This window comes from Gymnodraco acuticeps, unplaced genomic scaffold (assembly GCF_902827175.1).
Source record: "Gymnodraco acuticeps unplaced genomic scaffold, fGymAcu1.1, whole genome shotgun sequence".
In the NCBI taxonomy this organism is placed as follows: Eukaryota; Metazoa; Chordata; class Actinopteri; order Perciformes; family Bathydraconidae; genus Gymnodraco; species Gymnodraco acuticeps.
Window position 1 is genome coordinate 698987 of NW_022990865.1, and position 24928 is coordinate 723914.

Here is a 24928-nt window from a genome sequence, read left to right on the forward strand (position 1 = left end):
AAAACATGACTGATAGTGTGTTTAACAAACTTAAACTAGCTTTATTAAATGTCAGGTCTTTGGCAGGAAAAACATTTTTAATCAATGATTTTATCACTGAGCACAATCTCGATTTTATGTTTTTAACAGAAACTTGGATTGAACAAAATAACAGTGCAGCTGTTCTTATCGAATCAACCCCTCCCAACTTTAGTTTTATGAGTCAGGAAAGAATGCATAAGAAAGGGGGTGGAGTTGCTATTCTGTTCAATGATTCCCTTCAATGCAGGAAGACATCTTATGGAAACTTTGATTCTTTTGAATATGTGGCCCTTCGGCTGAAATGCTCCTCTCGAGCTCTGTTCCTAAATATCTATAGACCACCCAAATACTGTGCAAGCTTTTTTGATGACTTTACTGAACTGCTGTCTATAGTGTGTATTGACTTTGACCGTCTAGTCATTGTTAGTGATTTTAACATCCATGTTGACAACCCCCAGGACAGAGGGGCTAAAGAACTATTTTGTGTTCTTGATAGCTATGGACTGACTCAGCATGTGACGGAGCCCACGCACAATAAGGGGCACACTCTGGACTTAATTATCTCAAAGGGTGTGAATATCTCTAAGGTTGTGGTGACTGATGTTGCACTCTCTGACCATTCCTGTGTTTTCTTTGAGAGCTCTATTTCTGTTCACAAAAATGTTCAAAAAGAGGTAACCACAAAGCGATATTTAACTGAAAACACTAGGGAAATGTTTACTCAGAATTTGTCTTCCACACTTGCCCCTGCCAACATCTCAGTAAATGAGCTAGTAGATCATTTTAATTCAAAAATTAAAAATGTTATAGATGCCATTGCTCCAACTAGGTTAAAGGAAGTGTCTGGCAAGAAAATATCTCCATGGAGAAAGGCCATGACCGTGAAAACAGAAAAAAGAGAATGTCGAAAAGCTGAACGCAGGTGGCGAAAAACAAATCTCCAGGTTCACTTTGAAATCTATAAAGAGAGACTTGGCCTTTATAATTTGGAATTGAAAAACGCACGACAATCTTTCTTCTCTGACATCATTACCAAAAACAAAAACAACGCACGTGCCTTGTTTGCTACCGTCGACAGACTAACTAACCCCCCAGTGTCAGTAGCCTCTGAATTTCTATCCACCAGGGCGTGCAATGATTTTACCTCCTTCTTCACTGACAAAATTCAGAAAATCAGACAAGCAGTCAGTGCCTCTGCATCAGGAACAGCAAATGTGTTGTCCCTATCTCCACTTAACATCAATTCAGACATCATGACACAATTCCATCAGATTAATGATAAAAACCTAGAGGACATGTTGGAGTTTATTGAAGGATAAAAGTGTTTTCATAATGTATATACTATTTTCATTAATGTGTTTTCATTAATGTATTCTCATAAAATGTGTTCTCATAAAATGTGTTATGTAGCAACAGAGAACAGTCTGTTCTCTGTCAAATGGCACACATACACACACACACAGATTCACATGACTGACAGTCACAAGATTCACACACTAACAAATAAGGCGTTGGTCAACACCACATGATTGTCTCATGTTACTGTTTGTTGAAATAAAAAGACTGCACTGAGAGAAGGCGAGTGAGAGTTGGTTCTCCTAGCTGAGAGTTGGTTAAGGAGTGGACATGGCATATGTCACTCGCCGATTCGCCTAGCTGGGAGTTGGTTAAGGAGTTGACATGGCATGTCACTCGCTGACTCTCCTTGCAGCAAGTAAACTTGAAACATGAGTACTGTTATCTTTGTTCACTGGGTTCTGGTTATTGAACCGAGCTGGGGTTTACCCTTACAAAGTAATATAGATACCCCACATTAATTGGTCCTTCGAGCCGGATTCCAATACATCGTGACGGGAAGGAGGAGGGAAAAGACACGCCGCAAGTCTGTCGACAGCCGGGATCATCAGCCGACCCCGAGAAAGACCCGGGACGCAGAATTCGTGGCCGGGCCGGTGCTTATATGTCCAACCTCCCTCATCCTAGGCACGATTGACGGAATCCAACCGGACCAGTGACCACAGATAACGGGTAAGATAAAAGTTGATATACATGGTTTCTCCGCCATTTAAGGAGGTAGAGAAAGGTTACTCCGCCATTAAGGAGGTTGATAAAAAGTTGATATACATGGTTTCTCCGCCATTTAAGGAGGTAGAGAATGGTTTCTCCGCCATTAAGGAGATTGAGAAAGGTTACTCCGCCATTTAAGGAGGTAGAGAAAGGCTACTCCGCCTAGGAGGAGGATTGACGTGCCTTTGGGTACACTTATGAGTGATTGAGTGAAAGCAGTGTGTAAAAGTGTCACCAAGTGGAATCAGCGCACAGAGTGGAAACCTAACGGTGATAACAAAAACTCTGTGGTCTGTTGAAGTACACTAGTGGTGAATTAGGAATTAGGTTCTGACCGGCACGTTGTCCAGTAGGAACACCAAGCAGTAAGAGAATTAAGCGACAAATTGAGAGCAGCAACAGCTGGAACAACACAAGGCAAGAAAAGAAAGAAGTTAGAAGCTCAACTGCGGGTTGCAGCTTTATGGGCTGAACAAGCCCATAAAAGGACAGGTGGAGCAGAAGAAGGTATGATAGCAGCGGCTGTTTCAGTGAAAGCAGACGAGGAGACAGGGCGTTCAGGGTCAGTTGACGCTGTATGCCGCGAGAAAGAGAGAGCGATAGTGGAAGAACACAAAGCGCAGGAACAAAGAATACAAAGAAAGCCCCCCTTTTTTCTTCACAGCTTTCCTCTAATTGCTGAAGCAGCAGCCCGAAGTATGACTGCTTGTGCTTCTTCTCAAAATGCCTCAAAAATGGCTGCTGAGCGTTGAATTTAAAACAAGGAGTGAATAATCAACGACTGGTCTGAAGTTGGAGTGAATAACATTGAAAATTAATAGATCAATGTGTCGTAGATATTTAAATAAATAAGAAACTATAATTTGTCGTTTTTAGCATAGTTTTTGTGGGATGCAGTTACGTCACATTGTGGTTTTCATGAGAAGTTTTGAGAACTGATTGTTACTATTGCATTGCATTGTGAATTTTGTGCTATTTGTCATTAGGTAGTTTTTGTAATATCATTAGTAGACATTAATTGTGTTTATGAAGAAAGAGTAAGTAAACAGGAGGGATCTGTTCATGTTTAAACATGACAGAGGTGCTGCACGAGGCTAAAAGCACACTGTTGGCTAAACACAGAGAGGTGATTGATGAGAGAAGCTTGTGCAGGAGCAGCTGCAGGGCACAGAGAGAGAGAGACAGGAGAAGTAGATGTTTTGAAGAGTTCAGAGAGAGTACAACTTATATAAAGTTAACTACTAGTCTGAAGAATGTTATATTGTTTTGTGAGTAAAACATGAAGTAAAAATATATCTACTAGATATAACAACAACATGCAGCAACCCAGATCAAAGAAAAAATACATAAGAAAGCGTCAGCATCAGCTTTCTTCATAGGAGAAGATGGGGAAGAAAATCAGATTTTCTTTGTGGGACCAGGACAGGGGAAAGGCGGGTTTAACAGAGGACGAGGGAATGATAGAGGAACAGGCAGAGGCAGAGGAGGAGGCAGAAACGCAGAAGGCACATTTCTCTGCTACAGGTGCGGAAAGGAGGGGCACATGGCGAGAGACTGTGAGGAACAGAGACCACAGAACAAAGAAGGGGGACAAAAGGGACAGTACAAAGACGAAAGACATGGCCCCCCCCTTCACATAACCTACATAGTTATGACAACTGACTAGACGTAGAAAAGGAAGAAGAGGACGTCCACACACATCACATTGACCTTTCTGAAGTATTCAGAATAAACAACAAGATAGTACTCCCTGTTAGTCTCTATTAAACAGCAGCTCATTTGAGTCATGGGCCGTGCCATGTCTCAACAGGAGGGGATGGTGACAATAATAAATGAACACTTCCATACATACAACTATATTACATTTTCTAAAAACTTTTGTAGAGCCTGTGTAGTATGTTGCAGACACAAGGCTCAAGGCAATGAGCGACCACAGAGAGGAAAGTAGAAACATGCATGAGAATCACACCCACGGCAAAAGGGTTGTCTCCCTTTGAGATCATAACAGGAAGGCAATTCAGACTACCAATCACAGACGAGGTGAGGGAGGAGGATGATGCTGAGGCAGAGACTACATTAGCTGAATGGATGAGCAGACTCTTCAGAAGTAATGAGATAGCTTGAACAAATAACCTGCCAGACATTTCTACTCCCTTACAGGATACTCGAGTGCAGACTGGTGACCAGGTCCTCGTGAAGGTGATTAAGAGGAAGCATTGGCACTGTCCACGGTGGGACGGTCCCTACACGGTACTGCTGACAACACCGACTGCACTAAAAATCGCCGAAAGAACTACGTGGATACATCAGAGCCACTGCAAAAAGATAATACCTCTCCAACTTAACGACGGATAAGTGGTGGAAGTCCGGCTACAAAGGGTGGTGTTTCATTAGGAAATACTGGTCTCAACCCCGGTGAAGAAAACAACAGAACCACTATCACAACTAGACTATGTTGGGAGAGGTGTTGTGTGTAGTGACCCTGCTGGGTCTGACGCTAATGACTATAAAGACACTGTAACCAGCTAGTAATTATGAAAAACAGGAGGGAATGTTAGAGTTTATTGAAGGATAAAAGTGTTTTCATAATGTATATATTATTTTCATTAATGTGTTTTCATTAATGTATTCTCATAAAATGTGTTCTCATAAAATGTGTTATGTAGCAACAGAGAACAGTCTGTTCTCTGTCAAATGGCACACATACACACACACACAGATTCACATGACTGACAGTCACAAGATTCACACACTAACAAATAAGGCATTGGTCAACACCACATGATTGTCTCATGTTACTGTTTGTTGAAATAAAAAGACTGCACTGAGAGAAGGCGAGTGAGAGTTGGTTCTCCTAGCTGAGAGTTGGTTAAGGAGTGGACATGGCATATGTCACTCGCCGATTCTCCTAGCTGGGAGTTGGTTAAGGAGTTGACTTGGCATGTCACTCGCTGACTCTCCTTGCAGCAAGTAAACTTGAAACATGAGTACTGTTATCTTTGTTCACTGGGTTCTGGTTATTGAACCGAGCTGGGGTTTACCCTTACAAAGTAATATAGATACCCCACAGGACATTATTCAACTTCTGAAATCCTCCTCTTGCTGCCTTGATATTATTCCAACAGGATTTTTCAAAGATGTTTTGCCTTGCATGGCCTCAGATCTACTTCATATAGTAAACAAGTCTTTTCACTCAGGTATTTTTCCACAGGCCCTAAAAACTGCAGTCATTAAACCGCTCTTAAAAAAGAATAATCTAGATGCTTCAGTAATGAACAATTACAGGCCCATATCAAACCTCCCATTTCTAGGTAAAATCATTGAAAAAGTTGTTTTTCAACAGTTGAGTAATTTCTTGCATTTAAATAACTGTTTTGATGTGTTCCAGTCAGGCTTTCGTCCAAACCACAGCACTGAGACTGCTCTTGTAAAGGTCTTTAATGACATCCACTTAAACACAGACAGTGGCAGAACTTCAGTGTTAGTATTATTATATCTCAGTGCTGCGTTTGACACTGTTGACCACAGCATATTACTAGACCGACTGGAAAACTGGGTGGGACTTTCGGAAACAGTTCTGAATTGGTTTGAATCCTACTTAAAGGACAGAAACAACTTTGTTTCTATAGGTAAATACACATCTGAGTTGACAAATATGACATGTGGGGTTCCTCAAGGCTCCATCTTGGGGCCTCTTCTCTTTAACATCTACATGCTACCACTGGCTCAGATAATGAAGAACAACAAAATAAGTTACCATAGCTATGCAGATGACACACAAATGTACGTAACAATTTCACCAGGAGACTATGCTCCAATTCAAACACTGAGTAAGTGTATTGAACAAATCAATGACTGGATGTGTCAGAACTTTCTCCAATTAAACAAAGATAAAACTGAGGTAATGGTTTTTGGAGCCAAGTCAGAACGTATAAAAGTTAGCGCTGAGCTTCAGTCTGCAATGTTCAAAACAACAGATAAAGCCAGAAATCTAGGTGTAGTCATGGACTCTGACCTGAGTTTCAACAGTCACATTAAAACTGTTACTAAATCAGCCTACTATCACCTAAAGAATATATCTAGGATTAAAAGACTAATGTCACAGCAGGATTTGGAAAAACTTGTCCATGCTTTTATCTTCAGTAGACTCGACTACTGCAATGGTGTCTTCACAGGTCTCACTAAAAAATCTATTAGAAAGCTGCAGCTAATTCAGAACGCTGCTGCTCGAGTCCTCACTAACACTAAGAAAGTGGATCACATCACTCCAGTTCTGAAGTCTTTACACTGGCTTCCTGTGTGTCAAATAATATATTTCAAAATACTGCTGCTGGTTTATAAAGCACTGAATGGTTTAGGCCCAAAATACATTTCTGACCTCCTGCTAAATTATGAACCATCCAGATCTCTCAGGTCTTCAGAGACTGGTCAGCTATCTGTCCCCAGAGTCAGAACTAAACATGGTAAAGCAGCGTTCAGTTATTATGCTCCAAATATCTGGAACAAACTCCCAGAAACCTGCAGGTCCGCTACAACTCTGACTACTTTTAAATCCAGGCTGAAGACTTTTCTTTTTGTCGCTGCTTTTAATTGAACTATTCATATCTTAGACTGCACTGTAACTTTTATCCATGTACTTTTTTTTCTTTTAATATTTAATTGACTGCACTGTAACTTTTATCCATGTATTTTTTCTTTTAATGTTTATTTTATTAGACTGATTTTAAATGCCATTTTCTTAATCTCTTTCATTTTTTGTAAAGCACTTTGAATTGCCTTGTGTTGAAAAGTGCTATATAAATAAACTTGCCTTGCCTTGCCTAATCCAAGCCACTGTTAGTCTGACCTCCGGATACCACCCACAGTCGAATGGACAAGCGGAGAGGATGAATCAGGATTTGGAGACCTGTTTGAGATGTCTAGCGTCGGAGAAACCTACCACCTGGAGTAAGAATCTGATTTGGGTGGAGTATGCGCACAACACTTTACCCACATCAGCCACGGGTATCTCCCCATTTCAATGTGTCCATGGGTACCAACCTCCATTGTTTCCGGAGCTCGAGAAGGAGGTCACCGTACCATCAGCCCATGCTCTGGTTCGCCACTGCCGTCGGGTCTGGGCGGGAGTTCACCATATGTTCCAGAGGAGTACCGTTCGCATGAAGGTATTGGCCGACCGGAAACGACGTCCAGCCCCCAAGTACCAGGCTGGACAACGAGTGTGGCTATCTACCAAGGATCTTCCTCTCCATGTCGCCTCCAGGAAGCTGCCTCCCCGGTTCGTTGGTCCTTTTCCCATAGCCAAAGTGATTAACCCTGTTGCTGTCCGTTTATATCTTCCAAAGTCCATCAAGGTCCACCCCACGTTTCATGTGAGCAAGTTGAAACCGGTCAAAGAGAGCAGACTGGTCCCCGCCTCCACACCCCCTCCACCTCCCCGGATTGTCGATGGAGGTCAAGTGTACACTGTGGACAAAATACTGTCTGAAAGGAAGAGGGGCAGAGGTAGACAGTTCTTGGTCGACTGGGTAGGGTATGGATTAGAGGAGAGGTGTTGGATCCCAGGCAACTTCATTGTGGACAAGACCTTTATATCTGACTTCGATAGAGAACAGTCTCAGGCTTCAGGGACGTCTGAGTATGGAACTCCACACTTTATTATCAAAGAACATTCAGACAGGTTAAGACATTAGCTTATTACTTGTTGTGAAGCTAGCATGAATGACCCTAGCTTCCGGTGCCCTTTCTAACGGGTCCGTGTTGCAACACAATAACCAGAGGTGAATTATGTCCCATCACGTGGCACCACACTATATGCTTTCCGCTCTGCGTGGTTCCGGGCTAGAGCCTGATTTAGCTCTGGTTCTTCCTGTTTCCACCGCAGAGGAACCGGCTCTAAGTACCGAAAACCGGTTCTAGCTGGCCCCATTCGGCTGCCCAGCCAGTACCAATACTTGACACTTACGTCGGAGGGGGGCGAGATTAACCTGAGCAATAACAGTTAATGGCGAGTACGGCAAATACAAGTTGTACCCAGCATAAGCAAAAAAGCATTTTTTTTATTAACCTTTTTTATTGTTTTCTCTCACGTACCCCCACGTACCCCTAGGGGTCCGCGTACCCCCATTTGAGAATCACTGTATTAAAGTGTAAATGGACAACAAACCGGAAATGAAAAGGCCTGATGGTGGTGCTAAATCAGAGCCTATTACCTGTTCTCAGCCCTATTCTCATCATGCATCTTGTGTATAGTGATCCAATACCGTTACCATAGCCTTGCCCTTTAACAGTTATTACGAGCCCTGGCTCAGCCTTACGGCCCGTCCACACAGCGGCGTGCGTTGAAGCTTCCAACGCTTCTGCCCATTCACTTTGAGTGGGGTGACGTCACTTTTAGCCGAACTGCATTTTGGGAAGCGACGTGGAGCGTTGCTGGCGTTGCTCGCTTCAAAAGTTGAGCAATGTTCAACTTTTGACGCCTCGATGGAGGCGTCAGCCAATCGAATCATACGCCAGTACAAGCTCTAGCCAATCAAACCGCGTGCTTGTGTGTCTGGGGTGGGAGATTCATGTGATTGGTTGTTGGTCGAGTGTCAGACACGCCCGCCGGCAAGCGTCAACGCACGCCGCTGTGTGGACGGGCCGTTACTCACCAAGAGCGCAGCGCCTAGCCTTCTTACAGGCAAAGTCACCGATCAAGTCCTTGAAGTCCAGCTTTCTAGCCAACTGGCTTTCAATGGACAGCATGGCAAGACTGCAAAGCATTATGGGGGGACAGGGCTGCGGAGCCTTGGCCCCGTCTCAGGTCGGTTAAATTAAATCCTTGCTTCCCTCACTTGCGTCGTTTCCCTGCGACTAGTCCCTCCCACCAGGGAAGCATGGAGAGACGCAAGGAAACCACGAGAAGCAGGGAAATGAGTTTTAAGAGCAATGGGACGTCCTTTCCTCCGGAGCGTCACGTGAAGCGACGTCCGTTTGTGATGACGCTGCACAGCTGATCGTCTGACAGCAGCTCTGTCCCCGTTATTTTCACAAACACCCCCGCCTCTGTTAGTACACATTTACTGACACAAACATTTGTATCATCTGTTGTAGAACCAAATACATTAAATCAAATAAGAACTCATTCTCAAAAAAGATAAACGCCATTCTTAAAATGTATAAACGAACAATAGTTGGATTAATATTGATTAGAGTGCACAATAGAAATAAAATAATTGAGAGAAGAAAAAGAGATATGTTATCTATCAAAACCCAGTTAGATTAACATTCATTGGATTGCACACTTTGTTTGTTTGTGTGGATATGTAGCACATTAACATTTTAAATAGCACTTAATGACTGACTGAATGGAAATGACAATAAATGAAAATATAAAACGAAAAAAGCGATCATGAAAATGTTTCCAAAAAATGAATAAAATGATTTTTGACCACTTTGTTGTTCAGATGTATCACATATTTGTAACTAAATGATACATGAATTGAAACAAAACACAGTTTACACTGAATGACTCTCGTTTCATTTATTTTTCTTCACTCCGCTGGGGTACTGCTCTCTTGTCAAGAAGCATCAGATCAGTGCATGCACTGCATCGTCCAATCAGTGAGCGATACACAGTAAGGGGGCGGGGCGAGTGTCTGAGGATTTCATCGGAGGATGGACTGGTAGTTCCTCGATTATCGCTCCTCCATTATCGCTCCTCGATCCTCGGTCCTCCGGCAGAAATAAGAGCCATGGGACGGTACTCAAGATGGCGCAGACAAATCAACTTCCGGTGAGACCGAGGACCGAGGAGCGAGGAAATGAAAATAGTCGACCTGAGACAGGGCCCTAGAGATGGATCTGTTGGTTTAGTATGAATAGCTGCTAAAAATGTACCTGCATTTATTAAATGTCAGCTAAAAGAGGAGTGAAATGAAAAACCTCAGCATTTTCTGTGAAGATATTAACAGTACTTAATGTCAGCAAAACATTACAATTGTAACGTTATATTAATGTTAATTATTGATGATTTATGAAAGGTTACTTGACATTTTTGTCTTGATGTTAGCTGCTTCGTGAAGCTAGCTACAGGGTATGGAAGCAAAACAAGATACAGAAGTATTTGAATTTTATTAGACACCAAATGTATAGCATTGAAAATAATTACTTTGAAAATCATGTATCTGAATTTTTTTTGCTCCGAATTTACCTATGTGAAATAAAAATGTAAAAATTCAAGTTAAAAAAATGTGAATGTTCAAATTCAGATCCCAAAAATTCAAGTGAAAACAATTCTGATCCACAATTTCGGTGTTTAAAAATTCGACGTCAAAAATGTCAGTGTTTAAAATGTGATGTCCAAAATTGCGATGCAACATCATCCGGGCTACTCAGACAGGATAAGCAATCGAGCCTGAATGCAATCAAACCGACTTCTGACCTATCAGAGCACGGCTTTGTCAGTCATGTGATCACAACAACCCGGGAGAAAAATGACGGAGAACAGCCTGGGGCTTGGGTAAGTAGTCAGTTTGTGCTCTTTATTTTACAAGCAGTGAGGGCTCGACAGCATTTGTATCTTACATTAGCTAGCTAAATGAGTGAAGTAGCCTTGTGCCTTGCTGTTAGCAAGCTCCGTAGTTATCATTAATTGAAGTGAATCACAACGTTACCGTGTCCTTTTGTGCGTGTGTGTGTGTGTGTGTGTGTGTGTGTGTGTGTGTGTGTGTGTGTGTGTGTGTGTCCGTGTGCGTGTGCGTGTGGTTGGGGGGGGGGGAGGTGACGGTTTGTAAAGTAACGTTACGATCACTTCGGTTAAATAAGTCAAGTAGACCATGCTACACTATACAAATACTCTCTTACAAAAGCCCTGCATTTAAACATGTTAATGTTACTTTAGTAAAAGTATGCTAGTATAATTAGGAAAGTGTTGTTAAAGTATTTAAAGTAGACACAAGTTATACTATTATATTATATCATTTGATTTATTGTTATTACCAGTGCTGGAATTGGGCCGGTACTCACCGGTACGCAGTACCGGTGTTGCAGTATAACGTGAGTCATGACAACTGGTGACATTCTATTATTTTCGTCATAGGAATCCGGGGCGTGTACATTGAGGACCCATTGTTGACTTACCATGTCGATCGCCTCGTTTGTCGTTTACGTTCATCTTTTGCTATATCTGCCTTCCTAAAATCACTTTGATGCACATTCAGTACTCGTATGTGAGGTTGTGGGTGAGAGGTGGATATCGTGACGCTTACAGGGAGGTATCGAACATTACAAAGTAGGTGACTGTGGATGCCTGTTCAAAATATTGCAAACTTGAATAAATCATTTAAATTATATATTTGTGTCCGACTTTCATTTGTACATCGTTCTTAATGTGATGTATAGTAGCTTTGATAGCTGTCCATACCTTCAGACAGCCTAAAAGTAAAACACAAGTTGTTTATTCACAGCCCGACCGCTCATCGACATGACTGGATCACTCATGACAAGTTGTGATCAGCTCCGATTAAATTGTGATATCAATTCTGTAGCTATTCTCCAGATAGCACGTTTTTTTTATGAAATACCTGTATCCCTCTCATCACAACAAGACTCTACACTGTGCAGAAAAAACAATTACATAGGCTACATGAAAATAACCTTGATGCATGGGAATGAATCACACAAACTATCTTCCGTGGCTATACTGATATGTCACAGCGGTCAACCACAGAAACGTAAGTCCAGCGGGGCACACGTTGAATACATATAAAACATTTGTACATCGTTCTTAATGTGATGTATAGTAGCTTTGATAGCTGTCCATACCTTCAGACAGCCTAAAAGTAAAACACAAGTTGTTTATTCACAGCCTGAAAGCAGCATCGAGATGACTGGATCATCTGCAGTGTTGGGCAAGTTACTTCCAAAATGTAATACAGTACATTACTTATTACTGTCTTTTTTAAGTAATAGGCTACGTTACATTACAATATTACTGTCTCTGAAATGTAATGACTTACACTACTTTTATATTAGCCTACTTTTGAGTTACTTTCACCAAAATAACCTTAAAATAATGGCTAAGTATTTTAAATGCGAAAAAGTAGTTTAGTGCAGCTCATTATACATCCAGTGAAGGGCAATGTGGTATAGCATAACAACTGTGTAGGCCATTAAGGTTACTAACAACTTTTATTACACGGCTTAGTTGAATACTCGATTCTGATTCATTGAACATGTGACACGTTGTTAATACAGCAGTACAGACCACTGTCGATGACTACAATGAAGGTTGCTAAGGAGGATCAAGAAAGAGAAAGCAAAAGAGGTTAAAAGACGGAGCGCTGAACGTCAGATAAATCACCAGAAGAAGGCAGAGAGGAAGTAAACAATAACAGGAACACGGAATGGGCTCTGTTTGTCTAGTATGGCCTTGTAATAAGCGGGATATTTGTGCAGCGAAGCGGTCATGGGGGAAAGAACATCCGACAGCCTGGATCTTGATGAGCCTGAAGGGTAAACACCAGGTTTACTAATCTACCCGCATAATTTGTCTCTGGTGTCAGAATATCTTGCGATGTTGGTAAATGGTTCAAAAACAAAACACCATTTAATTTCGGGTTAAAATGTGTTGTAACTGCGTTACTGAGAATTGTAACGGGTAATATATTACCCACATTTCATTAGTAATGCATTACATTACTTCGTTACAGCAAAAAGTTATACATTACTGTAACTCCGTTACTTTTGTAACGCCAACACTGTAACTGAAGCACATGTTCATCACATGGATCGATCACAGCTGGCCACAGCTGACCACCTGGGACAAGCTGTGATCTGCTCCTTGATTGTCTCTAGGGCTATATAAACTGGTGGAAATGACACAACTGCATGAGGATAGTGAGAGAGACACAGCGAGAGACATTTAGAGCGAGACATTGAGAGCGAGAGAGACATTTAGAGAGAGAGAGACATTTAGAGTTAGAGCGAGAGAGACATTTAGAGCGAGAGAGACATTTAGAGCGAGAGAGACATTTAGAGAGAGAGAGACATTTAGAGTTAGAGCGAGAGAGACATTTAGAGCGAGAGAGACATTTAGAGAGAGAGATACATTTAGAGAGAGAGAGACATTTAGAGTTAGAGCGAGAGAGACAGCGAGAGAGACATTTAGAGTTAGAGCGAGAGAGACAGCGAGAGAGAGAGACAGATACATAGCGATAGAATAGTGAGATTCGACAGAGAAAGATCGATTGTGCGTGAGTACTGAATGTGATTGTTTGTTTGTCCTTGTGTGTTGTGTGGTAATTTAGTGAGTAGTTGTTTGCCTGTGTGTGTGTTGGAGGGACAGCATTTGTGTAGGGCTTCATATTAGAGAGGGCCAGCAAACCATGGATGCAAACATGGTGAAAGAACTGTTGGATTTCCATATCCGCCATATATATCCTGAAGGCTTGACTAACAAACAGAGGTTTGCTATCAAAAGAAGGGCTGAGTCCTTCAGGATTAAAGGTAACCATTTCAGACATGTGGTCTTCAGAACATCATCTGCTTTGATAACACTGTTAATACATGTATAATTATGACATTTCAATACCAGACGGAGACCTGCACTACATATGCAGGAGGAAAAAAAACAGGAGTGAGCACCTTGCAAAAGTGGTCTTATCAAGTGAAGAAGCCAACGAGCTCTTCATAGAGTTCCACTGCAGCCTAATTGGTGGACACGCTGGAATGGAGAAAACTCATCTGGCCATCATTCAGTGGTTCTATTGGCCTGGCATGACGGAGGACATCCGCAAGTGGGTGAGTTCAAAATAATGAGGTAAATTACACATTATGGTACAAAAGTGCAACACATAATGTATAGTGTGTTTTTTTGTTCAGATTGCTCAGTGTCCCCAGTGCCAGTCAAAGAGGGCCACTATCAAGGAGAAGAAAGAGTACACTCCTATTGAAGTACAGGACACATTTGCAGACAGTTTCAGCTTTCAAACATGCCAACAGTAATGTACTGCAATGCTCATGTGTATTTTCTTCTTCTCAGGTAACAGAGCCTCTGGAGCTTGTCGGCATGGACCTAGTGGGTAAACTCACAGTAACCGATGGTGGCAATCAGTACATTTGTGTAATGGTTGATTATTTCACCAAATGGGCAGAGGCATACCCACTTAAAAATAAAACAGCAGATGAGGTGTATTCTTGATTTATTTTACAAATGTGGTGCACCCAAAAGACTGCTAACAGATCAAGGCAGGGAATTTTGCAATAAGGTACTACTTTGAAGAATTATGACTCCCCATTATGTAACTGTGCTGTGCTAACAAACTTATTTCCTGTTTGTCCCAATGTTCACTTGAAGGTCAACTATAACCTTTGTGAGAAGCTGGCCAACAAAAGAAGCCTGTGCTCGCCGTACCACCCACAAACAAATGGTTTGGTGGAAAAACGAAATGGCACAATACAAAGGTATATTTGTTCATCGAATAACAAACATTACTGTTCCTATATTAACTAATCAGAATTGATAGCTAAAAATACAACAAAAGTCAATAAATCAGCTGCTTTATCATATATTAGAAACCAATTTCTGTTTTACCTTCTTGTGTTTGTACTTTACCTGAATTTAGGTCCCTGAACAAACTGGTGGAGGGTGAGCCCAAACGGTGGGACCAACTCCTCCAAGGGACGATGTTTGGTCTGAGAACGAAAACCCAGCTGACCACCAGGTTCAGCCCTTATTTTCTGATGTTTGGGAGGGAGGCGAGGTACCCGTCAGAGGTGCCCAAGGAGTATGAAGTAAGATCTGATAATGTCCTCATCCTTTTTAATTATTCATAGTATTTCAAACATCTATGTTTTCTCAACATTCTAACGCTTTTCTGTGGCAGATAACGGAAGAGAAAGTCAGCAGCTTGGTGCAAATGGAGGAAGTCTTCGAGGGACTCAAAAAACAGGAGGCAGTTTTCGCGGAGGTGAAAGGTAACATAGCAAAAAGCCAGGATAAGATCCGCAAGAAGAAAGAAGGTGGGCAAGTGGACAATTTTCAAGTGGGGGATTTCGTTTTAAAACGCAACAAAAGGTCGGAAAGGAGGAAAGCTAGAAGCAGACATGTTGGGACCATTCAGGATCCTAAACATTGAGGGGAAGGTAGCGGACCTTGCTACAAAAAAAGGAAAGAAGACAATGAGAGTGAACATTGATCATTTGAAACACTATGTCCAGCCAGAGGAGAGGATCCCTGCTAAATTACAAAAAGTGTTGGATCCTTCTCCTCTGGATGCTCCACTGCCCTCCACACCCACACCCACCTCCACACCCACCTCCTCCGCACGGGGAGCATCCTCTGATGTAGAGACTTGTAAGTAAACTGAAACAAAGTACACCTTAAAGTATGCATTTCATTCATAACTAACATGCCTTTTTTTATAGTAATCCGAGACATATGGGCAGGGAGGAGACAAGAGACACTGTGGGCCAAGTATGGCCCATACAAAATATACAGTCAAAATCTGTTGGTCTTGGCCCCGGGAGAGGAGTTGGAGGGAGAGGTAAGCGTACTGTATATGAAAAATGTAAGTAGGCAAACTGATCATTCTGAAAATCGGTTCAAAAGATACTGGTGTATTCATAGATTGTGAATGCCTATCTGGCATGGGTTGGGGCCAAAGCTGGGGTCTTCATTGTGGACTCCTACCTAATGACTTCCCTCTGGAAGGGAACCCACAAGGGAAGCTTAAGAAAGGTGAGTAGAGTACTAAAAATAAGTGTATATATGAACATATGTATGTACTGATGTATGTACAAATATTTTTCAGTTGGACTTGTCAAAACATGAGGTGGCAGCCGGAGCTGTCTGTGACGGGGCACACTGGACCCTCATTGTAAGTAATCTAAAATGTTAATGGGTCAAGACATTTTTATTTATTTAATAATATGTGATAGCAATACATTTTTATTTATTTAATAATATGTGATAGCAATACATTTTTATTTATTTAACACTCAACACTTTAATAATTTATTTTCACTTCCATAGATCATGTATCTGAACGAGAACAGGTCCCTGTTCTTGAACCCATTGGGGGCCACGGAAGAGCAGTTAATCAGATGCAAAGATGTAACAAGGTGAATAAAATATAAGCTCTAATGTGTTTACTAGACATATTCAGGATTTTGGATTATATTAAGGGGGAGCAACACAAAGCCACATAAATCATGTTCCTGATTACTACTGTTTTACTTGAATACCATTAGATTGTCCTGTGTGAACATGCAGCTCTTCTTGACTTAAAAAAGGATCTGAATTGGGCTTATATACAAAACCCAATCTATCTGTTTCCTATGTAGATCGCTGGTCCGGAAACACAGACCTTCTGTTGGGAGATGGGCCTGCACGACAATCGCTCATCCCAAACAGATGGATTCTACATCCTGCGGTGTGTTGGTTCTGAAGGTAACAATTAGTAATGTGTGTGTATATATAACCATCTGTAATTAACAAATATTACGAAGATACTTATGACAGACCTTTTAAGCTTGCAGAGCAAATACTGCAAAAACAACAGGTCCAGTACCCAGTGGACCAGGAAGGAGTGGCCTCAATGAGGTTCCACATGGCAATGGCTCTGGTGAACAACTCAGGTATACAGGACTAGACAGGGGAAACAGAAATATTGTATCTTATTTGGCATTTCACTACCTTAATGCCTGTATTTCTGAATTATGTCTTTACAGATGACCTATCCGAGCTGTGTCGGGCCTGTGGGGAACATAGCATAGGGCCTAAGGTTGACCAATAGGTAAGAAGTTGTATTTATTTCCTGACCAACATTTGGCTGGAAGACTGGGATACACCCTGGATTGGTTACCTCTACATCACTGGGTGAACACTCTCTATAACAGATATTATAAATGTTTACTTTAATTCACCAAACTTGCATGTCTTTGCACTATGGGAGGACACTGGAGCAGTTGAAGAAACTTCTGAGCATGGACTCTAAACAGAAAGGAAAACAGCTAAGATCTAAAACTATACATTGCTTGCTTAATGAAATGTAAACAACTTGATTACTGCTTACTCTGGATGAGTGATGTAAAATGTTTGTCAATATTCTAACATGTCTTTTTTCTGTTTATTTTAAGATCGAGTGCACTGGGTGCACTCTGTGGTACCACACGTACTGTGTTGGGGAGCCCTCTGTCAATGCAGATTTATTTTGTAAAGGCTGCACTTCTTAGACACACACACACACACATACACACACACACAGTTTATTATTTCTGTTGGCAAAATCCTGAATGTACTCTTCCAACATGAGAGTAACGTGATAACAAAGGTATCCCAGCTGTAGCTGTGAACATGACAGGATGTGTGATTACCTAGAAGAGCATCAGGACTGTTTGAGGCATATGATAGCTATGTGATTAACATGATGATTCAGCCTCTATGGAGAGAGACATATGACAAGCATGCTCATTTCTGACGTGGAGCTAATCTGAAGTAAACATTGAATACTGCTTTCTATTCCTCCATCTTGTGACTGTGTGACTCCCTCTCTTGGATATCAGCATGTGAAGGACACTGTTCAGGAACTAGTTGATGCTCTGTATGTGATGACTACTTCCATTCTGGAGAGGATCACAGATACATGGATCCTGAGACTGAAGCTCAAGCCGGTGACCAGGGATATTGTTCTAACAATTTCCAATAAATGTTATTCTGAAACATAACTATCACTGTTGTCTTTCCTTCTATAAATGAAGCCAAAAATATGTCAAGCTGGCGCTTAGCCCTCCAAAAAGTGCATGGTTGCAACTTAGACAGTTAAGAATTGTATATCAGTGGGTCCTCATGGTGCAACACGGAAGGCAGACAGAATTGCTTAGACACAGGTGTCACATGAACTTTAAATGTTCTGGAAAGTTCCTTATACAGCTTTAGCCTTTTTATCTCATGAGGTCCCTAAGTGACACACACTGAACAGTCTGGTGGGTTATGGTCCTTGTCATTTGCTTTTGTGTTCCCATAACAACATGTCCAAGATGTCCATGTGCCAGGCTAACACATGTGACAGAACTAGCTACATTTGGAAAGGTTTTTTGTTGCTAAAGTTAACATTCAAGCCATTTAAGAATAAAAATGCTTACATGACATGTCATTTGTTAAACATTAAGCTGTCTTGGGCTCTTCTCTGATTCTGATTACATATAACCTGTTGTAGAAACATTTATTGATGAAATTGATATGAAACAAATGCCATAAATATTGCTGTGACACTGATGTCACATCGAGACATTAACCCTAGACATTCACAGTAAACCCGGAGTGACATATATGCACAATTACAAATATGATTATGATCTGCTCAGTTAATTTAGCTGATTCAATTATATTTAGTTAACATATTCTTTATTATTCAAAGTATGTTCAAACAAATGTAAACCAAAAAATCATCCTCATTAATGAAGTTATAAATAAGAGTTACTTAACCATTAAAGCCCAATGTGACACATATGTCACATTTCAGATATTTGACACTAGGGGGTCAGAAATGTGTTCTAGGTGGTCTATTTAGTCTAAATGACGTTCCCCTTAATTTCCCCAAAAGTAGAAATGGGTCCGGGTTCTTATGGGTTAAACGTATAGGCTTAAAGGCATACTATAACTACTGTATTATATGTATTCAACGTGTGCCCCGCGGGACTTACGTTTCTGTGGTTGACCGTTACTGTGACATATCAGTATAGCCACGGAAGATAGTTTGTGTGTTTCATTCCCATGCATCAAGGTTATTTTCATGTATGTAATTGTTTTTTCTGCACAGTGTAGAGTCTTGTTGTGATGAGAGGGATACAGGTATTTCATTAAAAAAAACGTGCTCCTTGGAGAATAGGTACAGCATTGATATCACAATTTAATCGGAGCTGATCACAACTTGTTATGAGTGATCCAGTCATCTCGATGAGCGGTCGGGCTGTGAATAAACGACTTGTGTTTTACTTTTAGGCTGTCTGAAGGTATGGACAGCTATCAGAGCTACTATACATCACATTAAGAACGATGTACAAATGAAAGTCGGACACAAATATATAATTTAAATGATTTATTCAAGTTTGCAATATTTTGAACAGGCATCCACACAGTCACCTACTTTGTAATGTTCGATACCTCCCTGTAAGCGTCACGATATCCACCTCTCACCCACAACCTCACATATGAGTACTGAATGTGCATCAAAGTGATTTTAGGAAGGCAGATATAGCAAAAGATGAACGTAAACGACAAACGAGGCGATCGACATGGTAAGTCAACAATGGGTCCTCAATGTACACGCCCCGGATTCCTATGACGAAAATAATAGAATGTCGCCAGTTGTCATGACTCACGTTATACTGCAACACCGGCACTTCTGGTTCTGACCCATGGAGTACCGGCACTTCTTGCTCAGTACCGGCATGCTGGCGGTACTCCGGTACTCATGCACCGTGCCAGTACTCAACACTCTCCCGCCGTTCTTATTATACATCCATATATATATATACAGCCGCCCGGTACTCAGTAGATGCGTCATGAGGTGCCGAACGGACATTCTCATCGCTCTAACCGCTGGAGTTTCACAGCGGCTGTCAGCTGTTTACTCCTGTCATTCAAACAGAACGTGCTGGAGAGGGGGCGGGGCTTATCTTCTCCATGTAAATACTGTGGTGGAAACGACTATGTCAAAATTAACCTATTTGACCGTGATTTAATAGTAATACACGTTTCAAAATAATAATAATAATAATAATGCCGAAGTAACAACATACTGAAAACTGTTAGTAAAACCATGTTTTAATGCTTTACAATTTACATACCTAGATGCACGTGTGTTGTGTTTATGCAGTGCAACTCCCACCCAGTGGGTGGCTATGTAGAGTGATAGAACAGAGCAGGCACGCCCCCGAGAGAAGGAAAGCAAGTCACGTCACAAATTAGCATTTCTAAAATGTTAGCGTGGATTAATAAAAGTGCAAAAAGACAGCGGTTGTCGCCGGAAGAAACTTCAAATACAGAGAATGCTGTGCCTGTGTTGGAAATTGTGTCTGATGGGGAGCTTTCTTTGGTTGATCCTCCTGCTCCAAGTTCTAGTGCATTAGCATTAGCACTAGCTCCGCCGCCTCCTCCAGAGCCTCTAACGTTAGCTGCTGCTGACGCAACTGCCACCACCAACACCGGGCAAAGCGATGCACCTGACTGCTGGACAACGGACCAGGTGCAATATTTTTGCAAGACCAATGCATGGCTCCTTCTTAAAGATAAGAAGCTAGGATGTCGGATATGCAGAGATGTCAAATCTTTGGGAATACACACTGGACAAGGACTGAAACTGTCAACTGAATGGGGTGAGTGTGCAGTGTCTCATTTCGGTGTTGACAAGGGCAAACAACAAGCTAGCCTGAGAAAAAAAATCAAAGAACATAAAGAATCACAAGCCCATGTAAAAGCTGCTGACATCCTTACATCTGCTTCACGTGAAACTATTCAACATCAAGTGCAGTCTATGCATACATCTGAATTAGACACCACTATCAGAGTTTTTCGAACGGCATATAAAATTGGCAAACATAGCCGGCCATTCACAGACATGCCAATTGATTTGAATGTACAGAAACTGAATGGGCTGAACGTGGGCACTCCAATAAAACCTGTGGCGAAATCATCGACCACATAGCTCATGAGCTGAAGAAAAAAATGGCAAAAGACATTACAGAAAACCAAAGAAAACTCTGTGTTTTGGTCGATGAATCTACCACTATTAGTGGTAAAACGGTGCTTTTTGTGTGTCTACGCTCAGCATTAGCTGATGCTGAGCCCGAAACGTTTTTTTGGGAGCTGATCGAGTTGGATGGAACAACGGCTGATGACATCACAAAGGCGTTAATGGAGTGTCTTGGAAGAGATTTTAACGAGGACTTTTTAGGTCAGTGTTTCGTTTCTTTTGCATGTGATGGGGCTTCAGTCATGCTAGGGAAGAGAACAGGCGTTGCTACTTTGTGTAGTAAATTCCCAAGCCTGTTTGTGTGGCACTGCTCCAATCATCGTCTAGAGCTGGCAGTTGGGGATGTGGTCAAGGAGGTCTCAGGGCTCAATCATTTCCAGATCTTTTTTGACAAACTCTATTCCTTGTTCCATGCCTCCCCCAAAAATCAGAGGCAGTTAGCGCAGTGTGCGCAAGCAGTCGGACAGCGTCTCCTGGTGATAGGGCGTGTTTTGTCCATCCGCTGGGTGGCTTCAAGTGAAAGGAGCGTCAGAGCAGTCTGGGAAAACTACCGAGTGCTTCATGATCACTTCACAAATGCTGCAAACGACACGAGCAGGGATTCCAGAGACAGAGCAAAGTACAAGGGCCTGGATGATGTGCTCACATCTGCAACGTTTGTCAGCAATCTGGGACTGATGTACGATGCGCTCACAGAGCTCAGCGACCTCTCTCGGCAACTCCAAAAAAGAGAGATGACACTGCCTACAGCAGATAGGCTCTTAACTCGAGAAATACGAGTTTTTTAATCCATGGTCACCATGCCTGGCCCACACATGACTACAGTTCATACAGCTCTAGCTGAGAAGTCCTTCAAGGGTGTTGCCCTGCGTGAGAATGGCAGGCTTGTACAGATTCATGCAGGTCAGTTTTTCCGCAGTATGGTAGAGAATCTGAGACACAGAATGACTTCCACAACCTCCTCTCATGTCAGCACAAGAGAAATCCCATTACATGGCCGGGAGGCCCGGGACAATCAGCTAATCCAGGACATGAAAGTTATCCATCCTGGAAGTTGGCCTGAAGAGGAGTTAGACGTACAGTATGGGGACGTAGAGGTGCTACGTTTGTGCGAAGTGCTGAAAGTGGACAGAAGAGAGACTGTTCAGGGCTTTCGTGAATACAAGGAAACCAGGGCATCCCGTACACCTGCTGCCATGGAGCCTCTACTGAAAGCAGTCCGAACCATCGCTGTCTCCACTAGTGAGTGTGAGCGGGCATTCAGCTGCATGAACGATATCCTTACTGCAAAAAGGAATGCTCTCTCTGTCAGCCGACTGTCCAGCCTGGTTTTCATTAAATGTAATGGACCATCACTAGGACAGTTCAATCCGGAACAGTATGTGAGGTCCTGGCTGGCAAAGGGAAGGAGAAGTGCTGATGAAAGAGCCTGTCCAGCTCCAGCCCCTGATACTGATGTCCCCAAGGCCTTCTGGAGCCTTTTCTAACAATGTGAAGTATATTGCAAAGCAGCTCACCCAGTGAGAAGACTTTTGGCATAATGTGCCGATTTGTACAGATCCTGGAGATAGAAGGACTTCAGACCAACCAGGGAGTTATCTGATCAGCTTGGTGTTCAATGTAACTCTTTACCATGGCTCAGACTTTGTTACTTGCAGTTACAGTTTCTCATTTTAGATTGTGCAAATTTTGCATTTGTTTTTACATGTTCTTTGTTCATGCTCTTTATCATTTTTCTGAGTTGGAAAGTTAGATTGCATCATAGTTTACTTTATACATATTTGTATTCTTCAGTGGTGAAGTATATTGCAAAGCAGCTCAGCCATGTGAGAAGACTTTTGGCACTTTTTCGTTTTTCGTTTTCTGAGTTGGAAAGTTAGATTGCATTCAAAATGTACAGAAATACTTAATTTTGTTAAAGCTTTTTATAAAAAATGCTTCTGACCAGAGCTTTGTTTCCTTGTCATTAATGTTGAACACCACCAGAGGGGCTCTCACCTGAAAGGTCTCTGCTTCATGTGTCTTCAGCAGAAGATCTAGACTTTGATTGCTATATTTTCAGTTAATATTGACCTTACTGAGCTTTAGCCATATCCGCTGCCTATCATAAAAAATGTTAAGTACAGTGAACCTTTCTAAAATATACAGTAGTAAAGAGACAAACCCACCAGCATTATAGTAGCCAAATTCTTGTTTGTGGGCTGTATATATAAAATTGACTTGAAAAAGTTGCTGATTTTAGAGTACTGGCACCTTTTTCATTCCAATTCAAGCACTGGTTATTACCGATGCACGAGTTGACTTAACTGTTGTAGTTGGAGCTCATTTTGAACAATGAGCTAACTAATGATTACTTTCATAATGGTTTAATGTGCTGACTATTTTCTACATTAATAGATGAAGGTCTGGTTTGTTCAAACTCTCAAAACAGTAGGACATGCTGTCATAATTACCCAGAGTCCGAAGTGACACCTTTACAACGTTACAGCTGTTGGATCAATGTAGTGATGTAAAAACTAAAATATTCAAGATAGTGTAGTGGAAAAGAGATAATGTTTTAAAAACAAAATCTCTTGTTTTGGACTGACAGTAATGATTCAATAAATAGTAGATCAATAAATACACACACATCAATCTGTGTGCATTTTTTGTGGATGGAACAACAAATGGTGCTCTTACCTGTGATGCCTCCTCCAAACATTATAACCAGACTGTATCATTCAAACTATAAGTAACAGTTCTAGCTACTTGACTTTAGACAAACAATTAAAAAGACAAAATCAACACAATTTATTGAAAGACCAATCTTTATTTTAATCTCCTTTTGTTTGTATTATTAAACCCTGTCAATCTAAAAAACTGAGCAACTCAACAGTTAACTTTATATTTCTTATTGTCCAAAGCATCTATTACACTATTTGTTCCCCTCTCATATTCACAGGATGGATGATTAGAGACTTTGGGGGAGACCTCAGCTTTATGAACGTCCTGTCTGTTGGTTTGGCCAGAGAGGACAGAGGGTCTTTCCCTGCGAGGAGGACCAGGCCTGATGGAGGAGGACCAGGCCTGAGGGAGGAGGACCAGGCCTGATGGAGGAGGACCAGGCCTGATGGAGGAGGACCAGGCCTGAGGGAGGAGGACCAGGCCTGATGGAGGAGGACCTGCACCAGCTGCACCTACAGAATTTAGCCCATGCTGGGCATAGCTGTTACCACCTGCACAGGCCTAGCCTGTCAATTAACAGATTCACATTTAGTGTAATTTATGTATATTATTTCGTTTTTCTTTTTTTAAAAAGGTGATGGTACATGCTTGATAACTTTTAGTTCACATTTCAATAAATTGTATTCTTATTATGTACTCATTTTGTCCGTTATTCTTACTGAAAATGTTAAATTACACATTCACATCTGACTGAAGATTGGCACCATTTATTTGTGATGTTGCAAACTCTGCAGTACAAGGAACAAGTATTGTGAAGCTCATAAAGTGTGGCAAATGCATTTGATCAGCTGACTGACCAAACTTTATAGGCCTGACAATAATCACACTGTCTCTGAGGTGCAACGTAAAACACAAAACACACAAATGAAGTTCCTGTTAGACTACAAAACTAGTCAGTGTGCAGGTCTTTGTGTTACAATATAAGTGTCTCTTAGTGAATGTCCTGTACTGCTCTTAAATCTCATCACATCAGCTTTTCCTTTCCCTCTTGGATGTTCTTCTGGACCCTCGGAGAAAGAGAACATGGTGAAGCAGTCCTGTCTCTCAGGCATGTCCTTTCCTAACAGAAATATCAAACATATTATTGCAGAGCAAGTGTGTTATTTAAGAAATAGGTGTGTTTGTTCAGGGGCTATAAATAAAATGATTGTTTTATTTGAATGTGTTTTTTTAATTCAACAGTGTACTACAAAGATAATCAGATTATGAATAAACCGTTCTAAATTCATCAACATTGAAATAAATGTATTATTAAAATAATATTGAACTGTTATCAACACTTAGTGCAACTGTAGAAGCTTGCTCTGTTCGGTTGTCTCACTGAAATAATCACTTTTAACATGTTGTTTTACAGTCAGTATGCAGAGACAAAGGGT

At 41.5% G+C, this 24928-nt stretch overlaps 2 long non-coding RNA genes across 2 annotated transcripts; both read left to right on the forward strand.

Moving 5' to 3' along the window:
* Positions 1–1329: 1329 nt before the first annotated feature.
* On the forward strand, positions 1330–4470 carry LOC117557447. Its single transcript, XR_004570721.1, has 2 exons — positions 1330–2049; positions 4249–4470. It is a non-coding gene; the product is annotated as an uncharacterized LOC117557447 (long non-coding RNA).
* A 10007-nt stretch (positions 4471–14477) lies between these two features.
* LOC117557444 lies at positions 14478–15073 on the forward strand. The gene is made up of 3 exons (XR_004570718.1): positions 14478–14535; positions 14697–14865; positions 14958–15073. It is a non-coding gene; the product is annotated as an uncharacterized LOC117557444 (long non-coding RNA).
* The last annotated feature ends 9855 nt before the right edge of the window (positions 15074–24928 follow it).